Below are 13,071 nucleotides of genomic sequence, written 5' to 3'. Positions count from 1 at the left end.
ACCTGCTGGAAAGCACTAGGAAGTCTTAAACTAACATAAGCACTCAACTCTCCTTGTTAATAAGGAGAAATTAATTGTAGGCACTAAACTGCCTATAACTGCAAAGTACCTTGCTAAGGTAAAGGAAAACAGCTCTTGTACTTTACAAAAAAAAGCAGCAAACCAGGCATGTCCAAGGGTCAGCTTCCAGTGATTTCTCCTGTCAACCTGGTGAATCTGGGCATAATGGGGCAATGCAGCAATTGCCTCATGTACACAGACAACCCTCTCCTACCACCCAACACTACAACCTGCAAGAGATGCACTTACATAGCCAAACTGGAAGCAAAGTTCTCTCCACCCAAGATTGTGCTAGACAGTCAAGAGGAGAAGGTTAACACCTGCACTACACCTCAAGCAACATATAGCCCTTCTAAACCCACACCACCAACACCCACACATAGCAGCACTAAACCCACATATGTGGAGGCCCTTAACAGTAACCTGCCCAACCAATAAGGAACTCTAAAGCTGAAAAGCAAACACCAATCACAACCAAAGTGTCACATAGCTCACAACACCAGTATGCCACCCAACAACAGCCCCTAAGGCAAGACAACGTACCCAACACTTTAGTCATAGGTGACTCTATAGTCAGGTGCACTGATATCCCACTCACCAAGCTGAACAAGGAGAAAATAACAGTCAGCTGCCTGTCGGGTGCCAGGATCTGCCATGTAACACATGCACTCAAGTCACTCCACAACATGTACAAATATGACTCTGTCATTGTCCATGTTGGAGTGAATGACTTGAGACATACCTCTGTGGACTTCATGAAAAGAGACATGGAAGAGCTCTCGGATCATGTGGCCCAGGCAGCTATAACCCTAGCCCTGAGTTGCATCCTGCCTTCGCCCAGAATGATACCACAGTATAAGGACAAAATGATTGACTTCAACAATTGGCTAAGCTTCTGGTGTCATTCACAGGGGATCCAGTATCTATCTGCCTGGGATGACATGATCAACAGACCACAATGTTTTGCCAGAGATGTTCTGCACCTGTTGCCCCTGGGATTCAGGTTACTGGCTAAGGCTCTTGCCACCCGTATAGTGCCTCTTTTAGGCAAAGTTCAAAGGACAAAACCACCACCATAACAGGTACAAGCATGCAAAATCTGAAGGTAATGCTATTCAATGCCAGAAGTCTAAACCTCAAAATGCACTCTCTCCAGGCACTCCTAAAAATGGAGAACATCAATATCTGTGCAATAACTGAGATCTCGTTCAAGGATCCAGAGAGCACCCCTGCAATACCAGGCTACAACTCTTACCACACTTTTCGGCCACCAAACCAAGACTAAAACACTAAAGGTGGAGGAGTGTCCATATTCACCAAGGTTATTCACAACACAAGGCTAGTTGCCCAATACAATGCGTCTGAAATTCTCCAGGTGCAACTAACACTAGGTAAGACTGCAATCTAAATTGTATCTTGCTACAGATCCCCCACCATGCCCCAAGATTCTCACTACACCTTTCTAAACATACTGGAAAATATTAAGATACAACCAAACACCCAAATACTGGATAATTTCAACTACCCTGCCATTAACTGGGAAACTACTCGTGTACCAACACCTTTGCCCAACAGTTCTTGAAATTCATAAATTCCACTGCCCTGGATCAACTAATCCTTAGTCCCACCAGGAGCTCCAATATCCTAGACCTGGTCATTACTAACATGGGAAACCGATGCTCCTATGGTCACCCCCTTGTTGGTCAGGTCTGACCATAAGCTAATCACCCTTGACATCCACATCCCAGCCCCATCCCCTAGTAAGGAAACCTCAGTAAAAAACTTCTCTAAAGCCAACTTCATGCTACTCAAGTCAGAAGTGGCAAACGTCATGACACCCATGCAGACGGGAACTGAAAGTTCGACTGCTGAATCATACACTAAGGCACTGCATGAGCACATCCATTCGTGAATGAATTATGCCATCCGCAATAGAACCAAGACAGTCTCCTCTAAAAAAAAGGAAGCCAATCTGGTGGCCCCTTGCCATAAACAAACTTTACAACAAAAGGAAAAAACTGTTGCAGAAAAGAAGAAAATCTCAGGATGCAAAAAACTCCCTTACAAGCCTCAGTAAGATCCTTTATAAAATCCTCCAAAGCTAGTTACGAAAATAAAATTGCCAAAGATTCCAAAGACAACCACAAGGCATTCTGGAGCTATGTCAAGAATCTAAATGGCAATGTTCAGATCTGCCCTGAGCTACAACAGAATGGCATTAAATATACTGATCCCAAGGATATTGCCAATATCCTGGCAGATTGATTCAGTGCAAACTTCACCCCCCTCTCACCGCCTAAAGGGCCCATCTCAATACTGAAAGATTGCCAAATTCTGGTAATAACGGCCACACAGGTAAAAAATGCACTCTGCAAAGCTAAAAGTATAGCATCCATGGGACCAGATGACATCCCAGGCTGTGTACTACATGAACTACAAAATGAACTGGCACCTCACCTATGTGTCATGTTTAATAATAGCCTGACCTTAGGCTTTGTGCCCACTGAGTGGCACACAACTAAAGTTATTCCATGCTACAAGAGGGGATCCACCTTGGATCTTAGGAACTACTGCCCCATCAGTCTGACGAGCCTGTTCTGCAAGGCCATGCAACGTATTATCATGGAACTTATAAGCAAAGACATTGGCTACCTTCAAACACTGGACCATATGCAGTTTGGGTTTGTGAAGGGCCGATCTTGTCTCCTGAACCTGATTGACTTCTTCGAATCAGTCTCCAGAGCTGTGGACAAGGGTAAGGTGGTCCACACAGCCTATCTGGACCTCTCCAAGGCCTTCGACACCATCCCCCACTCTGGAATCATAGATAAACTTACTAAGCTGGGCATTAATCCCAATCAATGGGTTGCCAACTGGCTTACTGACAGAACCAACACTGTAAAAGTAGCCGACTCCAAATCCAGCTCCAGAAAAGTGACAAGTGGAGTACTTCAGGGTTCAGTCCTGGGACCTCTCTTGTTTGGCAACTACTTCTCTAAAGTACAGGCCAACACTAAGGGACTCTGGCTAACAAAGTTCGCAGATGACTGCAAACTGGGAGACATTATTGAATCCATAAATGATGTGGATATTCTACAAAAGTGCCTTACAGAAACAGATGCTTGGTGCCAGAGCTATGGGTTAAAGCTCAATGCCAAGAAATGTATAGTTATCCCCTTTGGGAAACAAACATGTACCTGTGAATTACCACATAAGTGGCAGTACACTAAACACCGAAAGTGTGATAAGAGACTTAGGGACACAGGTGGACAGTGGTCTCACCTTCGATAACCACATTGCCACAACAATCAGGAAATCCTTCTATGTGACACACCTCATCACTAAGGGCTTTTCATCCAGAAAAAAAAGAGGTCATTGTCCCACTGTACTCATCCCTCATTAGACCCATTATAGAATACAATGCCCCATTTAGTATGTACCTCTCAAGACATCTGCAGCAACTGGAAAGGCCGCAGAAATACATTACTAAAAGAAACACAGGCCTAAAGCAGATGACATATGCTGACCATCTAAAAAATCTCCACCTGTACTCTGTCTACTCAGAGGCGATCTCTGCTTGACATACAAGGCCATGTTAAACCCAGAGCTGTTGGACATGCTACACTTAAAGAAATCCCAATCCCTCAGAGACACATGCACCAGGGATCTAAACCTTGTCATCACAATGAACAAACCATGCTGAAGGTATAGGTTGCTGACCCCGAGACTCCCCAGACTCTGGAATAGACTGCCCATACATGTCAAGCACAGTGCCTGTTTGGCCCTCTTCAAAATGAACCTTGATGATTGGATGGGAGATAAGAAATTGACCATGGGGATCACGTCAGTCATCCTGCTAGACAGGGGTCCAGGGAAGTAAATACTGTGGGAAGAAATAGCCAGGGAATTGTTATGGCTAGGCTTGTATAGGCCCTAGGGCCGATAGCCTTGTGCCAATCTATGAACCTATGAACCTTTGAACCATGGGTGGGGACATGAGTCATGCTGCTGCTGTCTGGAGGCACATGGGGTTTGGCTTCCATAACACCCTCCCCGTCAAAGGTATTCATCCCCCCATGTGTCGCACACCATCCCTGTCTGCTGTGTTGTCGGTCTTGCCTGTTTGCAAATGCATCCTCATCTACCCAACTTACATCCCCCACATGTGCCTATGTCTCTTCCCCAACATTCCACTGTCACCTTAACAAAAAATGGGCACCTGTCCAAAAAAAAAAAAAAAAAAAATATATATATATATATATATATATATATATATATATATATATATATATATATATATTGTCCCATACATAGCTCTCAAATGGACACACGAAATTCGGTCCAATTGGCTTGACAATGCAGTTATGTTGTCCTCACCCCTCTCTCAGGGGTTTGAAAATCCAAATTCATCTACAAATCTGTTAAAGTGCACAGTTGTTGCTTTACAAGAAATAGATAGCTGTGGCTCTTACCTACACCCTTCCTGCACATTCCTCACTGACTTTCAATAGCCACCATTTCACCAATTTCCTGTCTCCCCTTTTTTCTTTTCTTTATATTTTTTAGTGCTGAGCTGCGCAGCACACCACATCAAGCAGCTTCACTTAGCTCAGCGAAATAGAGCTATAATGATTATATGTGTGTTTAGCATTGTAAGTCAAATGCACAAAATTATACACCTCTGCAATGTTTTGAACCCAAGTCCATCACACCTGCAGCACACTGCATTAACCTGCCACAACACCCAACTATTAATTAAAACAGGTGGTTTAAACAAAACATAGTAATTGCCAATTATAGTCATTAGGCATGTTTCAGCAGAGCTGCACATCTCACCGTACCACACAAAGTGGAAGAAACAGTAATGGAAAAAAATGGAAGTGTACATTAGATTCTGGTGCAATAGTACACCATTAGACAGCCAAACACATGATAATGGATGTAACTGAGGCCTGTAATAGGAGGTAAATGTCCCCTTTTATCAGCAACATGTAGAAAGTCACCTGCTAAGGCATTCATGGCAAGGTGCATGTTCAACTGAGACTCTGGTGCAGAAATACATCCATATAAAGCAATGCATATACTGATGGAAGTAGACAATCCCCTGAATTCAAGAAGCTTGCACCAGGTGCAGACGTAGCATTGGCGTTATAACACCAAAGATGGCAGCCGAGCGATTCAGGTACGAGCTGTTTCCACATTCACTACCTGCATACGCTACGCCCGCACAACTCCCGAGATTTGTATGCTAATTACTCCATGTGCAGCAGTGTAGCATGCAAATGAAGGTATGTAGTGATTCAAGAAGTGGTGCAAGTGTAGTGTAAGCATGCAGAAATGTAAACCATAGAAAATGGTTTACATTTTTGCTAACATAAAATCGGAGCCATGACAGCCGATCAAACACATGTATTATATTGCTAATATATGCCAATGGCTAAATATATAGCCATTGGCATAAAAAACGGTACAAAATATAAAATTAACATTTAATATATATATATATATATAGTCAAACTATCGCGATGTGGAAGCTCATGACGCAAAGGGGATTGCAAGGAATATATAAAAATATAGAATAAAACCGCAATGAAACACATATCATGATTTCCCCATAATAGTCAATGGCAGGCATGTTACACCATACTCATGGCGCAAGGGTTGCTAAGGGACAGTGACAGTGTTATGCGCAGTAGCTAGGAATTAGTAGGCAATGCCATGCAAATGAGAGGAGTAATATGGAATCACAGATTCCCTGCAGGTGTAAGGATGCACCTCACAGTGTAGCATTATAATACCGAGGCGTGCTCTTGAGATAAAGATGACATCAAGAGAGATGTGTGTCGCCATTGCTGTAAGCACATTGGAGCATTGCTAAACTTGTCTGCCCCTAGCTAGGCAAAGCTGCAGGATAGGGGTATGTCAAATTGGCCAAAGCTATACTTAGCTGAGAGTACACAAGGTAACCGAGTATGCATGTGAACGGAGATGAAAACCCACATAAACCTGGTAAATGGGTAAGCACGGCGTGCACTGCAGCTGAAACAGGAAGGATATAGGAAAGAAATAAGGAAATGCTGCAGCAGTGAAATTGGAGTACAAATGACTAATTAACACCTAGGAGCCTACAATGGGCCATTGCCAACAGCTAACAAGGCTGCAAGCAGCTACCTGCAGAACAGGGAAGGAGAGAGGCTGTACTGCAAAGAAAACAGCAAAGTGTCAAAGCAGAACAAAGCCGATATGCAGTATATCAGCTACAAGGCACATTTTGCCATGACTGGGTAGGGAAAGTACAAAACAAGAAAGACGGCAGGTGGATGCATGCCTGATAATGGGAGGGGATCCAAGTCTAAAGGTGAATCAAAGGGCAACAGATTTATCAAGGCAGGCAAGCAGATCTCTACAGTAAAGGCCCCACACTTGCAGTACTCATTGCAAAACCCATAATTAAGCCACGCTGCATCTGGAATAACTCATACACACCCACTTACATCAGAACCATCCATAGCACAATATTATACAGTGTGAAAGCACCTCACATACATTTGTATATTCCCATACACTCTGCACCAGTGGTGTATACAGATGGAGAACTTTTATTATGTACATGTTAGGGGCTGCCATAGATTTGATCCACCAGCATGTGTTGGAGACTGAAGGTTGTGTGGAGGATGATGTATATGACCACCTCAGGCACCAGAAAAGGAAGAGAGTGTTCGGATCCAGGGTATTCTACCAGGGGCTACATGATCTGGAGATAGCAGAGCATTACAGGGTGGACAGGGACATCCTACAGCAACTTGTGGAGCTGTGCCGGGCACGCCTAAGAGCCAGAACAAACAGAGGAGAACCCATCCCAGTGGATACGAAGGTATGTGTTAGCCTGAGAATACTAGCTACAGGTACCTTTCAAAGACCAACTGGGGATATCATGGGGATTTCACAGGCAGCAGCATCCAGGGTACTACACAAATTCCTGGATGCCGTATTGCCACATCCCAATGAGCACATATACTTCCCCCGAATGCAGGAGGAGTTGGCCAGCAATGTGCATCTCTTCCACTGTGTGGCAGAATACCTGGAGGTACTGGGTGCAATACACTGCATGCACATACACATTAAGTCACCACCCGGTGAGCAGGGTAGGTGCTACATACCCCTCCATCAACTGCCAGGTCATGTGCAATGCCCAGGGCATTATCATGAATGTGTGTGCTGGCAGCCCTGGAAGCTATCACAACTCCCACATCTGGCATGCCTCACAGCTGTATTGGTTATTTGCCAGGGGGGGACATCCCATATGGCTACCTGGTCGGGGATGCTGGCTATGCACTAGAACCGTGGATGATGACTCCCATCAGAAATGCACACACATCCATGCAGGAACGCCATAATGAGGCACATGCACAAACCAGAATCATCATAGAGCATGTGTTTGGGATGCTGAAATCATGGTTCTGTTGCTTGGACATATCTGATGAAGCCTTACAGTACTCTCCAGGCACATGTGCCCACATCTGCATAGTGTGTGCCATGCTACCCAATAGGGTCCTGTGGAAACAGCTGCCGCAGGGACATAATGGTGAAGGCCCTCACAGCCCACCACCATTGCCAAGGACCCCACAGAGGTACTCAGACCAGGAACACCCTGAGCCAGCCCCAGTAGGCAAATGGAGGCATGCCCAGTATGCACATGCCTTGGCAAAGAGGGAACGTATAGCACACACACTGACAGCGTAGGCATCTAGGGACTGACAACTTTCTCCATCTGCACACACAGTAAAAATGGATGGCACACACCAAGACTACCTGTAAATTGTCATGTATAGGCAGTCTACTGTGTGCATCCAACACAGGCATCCCTCAACTATTGCACACACAACTGCCATTGGCACAAGGTAAGTCAACACCTGAACAGTAAATTAAGCTATCAGCATATGCAGATACTGTATGTATAGATTCATAGCTAGGTACTTGGCCAACTGCCAGAGGCCATTCATAAGTCCAGCCAAAATGTGTCAGCTTTTGCCACCCCATTGATTCATTAACTTTCCCTCTGTGGAGCAGCGCCAATGGCAGAATCCCTGGGGTGCATCTACTATTCCCCATCCACCCTTCAAAGTTTCTCTTGCAGGGTGTTAGTGTGGGGCTCTGTATAATGTAGTTAGGGATGTTGTTCCAAAGTATGGGGAGTGTCTGTGACAGGAAGCTGTCCCTCCAGCATCTTCCAGTTATTGTTGTGGCAATGTTCAGCTCACTACAGTGTGTGGCTCACTATGACATGGATTCCCATAGGTGGAGCATATCCATCAAGCCTGAGTTCGACATTGTTGTTTTGGCCAGCGGAGATCATCTCTGGGTAAACAAGATGCCACTGAGTAAAGCAGGAGTTTATTCAGTCTGGCTGCATAGGCCATATATTGGAGGCCAGTATTCCCCTTGGCGAGCTACATTTGTGGACCCCTCCAGCTGTTGGAAGTGTCTTCTGAGGTACATCCCACATGGGTTATTATACCCTATGATGGGACTGATGAGTAATGAGTAAAGGGGCACTATAACCCCAGTATTTCTAGATGGGAATCCTTTAGTAATCAGATGACCTACATAGAAGGATGTCCTAACTAATGTGGAGATATAATTGTCAAAGGGGAGATCACTATCTACCTTAGTCCCCAGATACCCCATTACCTCATCTGTATTAAAGTGGCTGTCACTTATGTGTTAATATGTGGGCACCAATTCCACAATGGAATGACCATGCAGTTGGTGGCACTTGGCTGGAGGCCATGCCGTTGGCACCCTGTGACGTTCTTTGTGAGGCCCCTTGAGGGATGTCTGTGTCAGCTGGACTATCAGTCATGGCTCCCAGTTCACAGTCATTGCCAAACATGGTCTGCCGTAGTTCACCTGTGTTTGCCTGTACCTCTGAGGCATATATGCCAAAAAGGAGGGCTCCCAGGACTGAGTCCTGTGGGACACCAGTCATGACTGGTCAAGAGTTGGACCTGGAGACCACTAGTCATACCATGTGGGTTCTGTGTGTAAGCCCAGTGGCAACTCAACCAGTGATGTATGGGTGAATGTACAGACTGGTGTGTTTATCAATAATACATGAGTGGGGTATGGTGTCAAAATCCTTGGCGAGGTCCAGTAGTATGAGTGAACCACCTCCCCTGTCATCTAACGTCTTGGTGACTGTATGTAAGATGTCAAACAGGTTCATTAGGCATGAACTGCACTCAACCAAGCTGACCTGGGTTGGGTCATGTGTTTGGAGGTTACCAATGCCTTTGTTAATGAGTGCCATGAGGATGTGAACCATACCATTGCAGACCAGGCTAGTCAGGCATATGGGGTGGTAGTTACCATGGTCAGTTGTGATTCCACCTTGAAGGAGTAGAATAACTGTTGCCATGCACCACTGTATGGGCATGTAGCCTGTGGAGAGGCTGAGGTAGGAATGCTTAATTAGGTGGGGGGCAGGTTGTCTTGTACAGTTTGCAAGATGCAGTCTGGGTCAACATCTGCCTCCATTGATGCTGTGTTGTGCTGTTAGAGATGGCCATTTCTACCTGTGTGTCTCTGATGTGTGGGGTACTCTACCTTTCAGGTAGTGCTGTGGGGTCTTTAGGGGGTGAAGTATGCACCAAATCTATCTGCAAAGATGTTGACAATATCAGTAGCGTAAGCATATTTTGTGCTATATTTCACTGGCACAGTGCAAATCTGTGTGTCACCACATAGATCCTAGACATAGCCAAAGAAGGCTTTGTGGTTATCTTTTGAATCCCTGCATATTCTCCTGCTGATTTAGCCTTGGATGATGTCATGAGGGACCTACATATCATACTAATAGTGGTCACAGATGTCTGTCCTTTGTGGGATTTGCTGTGTGTCTGGAACACTGTCCTACTTCTGTAGTATAGCCTGTTTATTGCAGAGGTCCACCAGACCGGTGTCCTTGTCTAGGAGGAGTGAGTCTTGGTTTACCAGTGATGGCACGATCCATACATCCATGTAGGTGCTTATAGACTGCATTTGTAAATCTGTCTGCATCTTGAGCAGTGTTTTCCCTTAGCATGTGGGCTGTGAAATCCCCCACCCCTGTCACTAGTGGTGCAAATTTAGCTGTAGGAAAGGTATATACTGTGGTATCTGTGGGTGGGGGAGATGCTTGGGTGTGGAAACAGTGAATAGTTCATGGTCAGATCTAACCAGTAACCAGTTAACCTCCGCTGTGGTGCACCTGTTGCCCATGTTAGTGATGACAACTTCTAGTAGTTTCCACCCCATGTTAGGGAGGTTACCACCTGATACAGGGCATATGAGGGGATAATTTCCAGGAAGCGCTGGGCCTGGAATTGAGTATTGGAGTACATTTCCCAGTTAATGATATGGTAGTTGACATCAACCAATGTCAGGGTGTGCTTAGGACTGTCATGTTCTCCACTGTCTCCAGGTAGGTGGAGTGGAGGTCCTGGGTCATGGAGGGTGATCCGTAGCAGGCCACAGTTTGTGGCTGATGTTAGCTACACATGGATGATCACAGAGGTATCATGCTGCCCCACTAACCTGGAGGTGTAGGTGTTCCTGATGAATATGGATACAGCCCCTCCATTTCTGTCAGTCCATGTTCTGTGGCGAAACTGTGTGGTATGGGTTGTAGTCTGGTAGTGCTGGTGTGCTCTCAGGAGCCTTAAGACAGATTTCAGTTACTGCACAGATGCTGATGTTGCCCATCCTGAGGAGTGCTGTGAGTGCATGCATGCTGTGATCACAACCCCTGGTGTTGAGTAGTATAATCCTCATTGAATCTGCTATTGTGCTGTTTACAGAGCTGGTATTCACCTTCAGGACTCTCCTAAATAAGGCACCATGGGGGCGCCAATAGCCTTGGCCAATATTCCAAAGCCTAAGTCTGCCACATAGGTCAGTATGGTATCATTGTATGCATGTTCCCCATCTGTGCTTGTTTTTCATCTCCCCTGTAGGTAACCTACTGGTAAGCAATAGAAAGCCTTAAACTTATACAAGTCTTCTAGCTTCAAAGAGAAGCTTTTGGAGTGACTAAGTATCTGTGTTCTGTATGTTCTTGCTGTACTCAACTGTTTCCTGACTACTTGGTGATTTCTCACTGTATATTGTGATCTGAAGGTCTGTTTATTCACATATTATGTTTGTGATGGCCTGCATGTTAGAGGTTCACAGATAGCCTACTACCTACCTGCACAAGCATAATTACAAGCATAGCTACAGTGTGTTGGCTTTCCCTGCACCATTGATGAAGTAACTGGGCCTCTGTCAAGCATAGCCAATGAAGCAATCCCAGGCAGATTTGCTAGAAGCTGTTGAAGATTGGGGTTGTGGAGGGTGATTGGGGCACTTAGTGATCTAAACAGGGCATTTTAATGTGACAATTTAACACCATTCAATTTCCCCAACAGGTCTCACAGCTATCAAACTGGACAGGCTCCCCCACCCCCTAGCTGTATGGTTCTGGGACACATGATCCCAGGGGTGTATTGTCTGTTACCCATTCAAACAACAAGGTTTCCCTTGAAGTGTGTCAGTGAGGGGCTATGCCTAATGTAGTTAGGAATGCAATGTATTGTCTTACAGTACATTTGTATATGTTGTTATTTCAGGAGTACGTGAAGCTCAGTGAGTTTTGGGGCCTCCACCCTTTGCTTAGCCTAGCTTACACATAGAAATCATCTAAATAGGAAATAGGCATAAACAACGTTAATGTCAACAGTGTGATGGTTACAGCATCCACATTGTATCTGTGCATTCGAGGTTACAATCCCAATAAAGGCAGGGATGTTTATCATGTGCAAAAGTATACCTTAACCACAGCTTGCTTATATAGGTAGTAATCGTTTGTATAATAAACATTCGAAACACCCATATAAACCCATGTGTGCCGGAGAGTACAGTCAACAGAGAATGTAATGTTATGTCAGCACATAGTGAGATGTTACGTCACTGACATGTATATATCTGGAGCAGTAAGCGGATGTGGCCATGTCTGTGTGCACAGGTTATACGTTACAACGTTTTTTTAACTGTGCTTAACCGCTGCAATAATGTCCCACAAACACTTTTAAACATGCTTTCAACTGCTTAAATGAGCCTTATTCTGCAGTAAAAAACATTTGTAAAGCATCGCAGGTGTCGATCCCTGGACCGTGCCCACTATAGTCATGGGACTTACCACTAAGCCATCCGAGGTGTATACATGTTTCATGGTCTTGAGAGTACACCTTATACCATATGCATTTCACTGTAATGACCACAAATGGGACAGTCACTTTGTGTACATATGTACAGTACATTGTAATGTACTGTAGTTTGTGAACCAACACATTCCAGTCTACATATTTTATTACTGTTATAAACTAATACGAAATATATATATATATATATATATATATATATATATATATATATATATATATATATATATATATATATATATATATATATATATGTATAGGTTCATAGATTAGTACTAGGCTAACTGCCCTTGTGAGCCATTTTAAGCCTACCCATTTATCCCCTGTGAGATTCAGACCCTGTACATTGTGTTTGTAAGGCAAACACCTTAACCATTAGGCCACCCTCCCAACCCAATGATATGCATGTCAATGATGTCTGCACACACACACACACACACACACACACACACACACACACACACACATATATATATATATATATATATATATATATATATAGATATATATATATAGATATATATATATAGATATAGATATATATATATATTTTATACAGTTAAATCAATAGCCATATATATATATATATATATATATATATATATATATATATATATATATATACACAAATATATAAACATCTATGAACACACTGCATGACTTCGAAGCACTCCAAAGGAATTGGAGTGTACACAAAACACATACAGCTCTGGTATTATAACAATTAATATTAACCTAATTCACCATATAAGGGGTGGTTATTGTGTATGTG

This window comes from Protopterus annectens, chromosome 3.part0 (genome assembly GCF_019279795.1).
Source record: "Protopterus annectens isolate FY-2018-M chromosome 3.part0, PAN1.0, whole genome shotgun sequence".
NCBI lineage: Eukaryota > Metazoa > Chordata > Ceratodontiformes > Protopteridae > Protopterus > Protopterus annectens.
The sequence above is the reverse complement of the archived record's forward strand: the minus strand, read 5'-3'. Positions refer to the sequence as shown.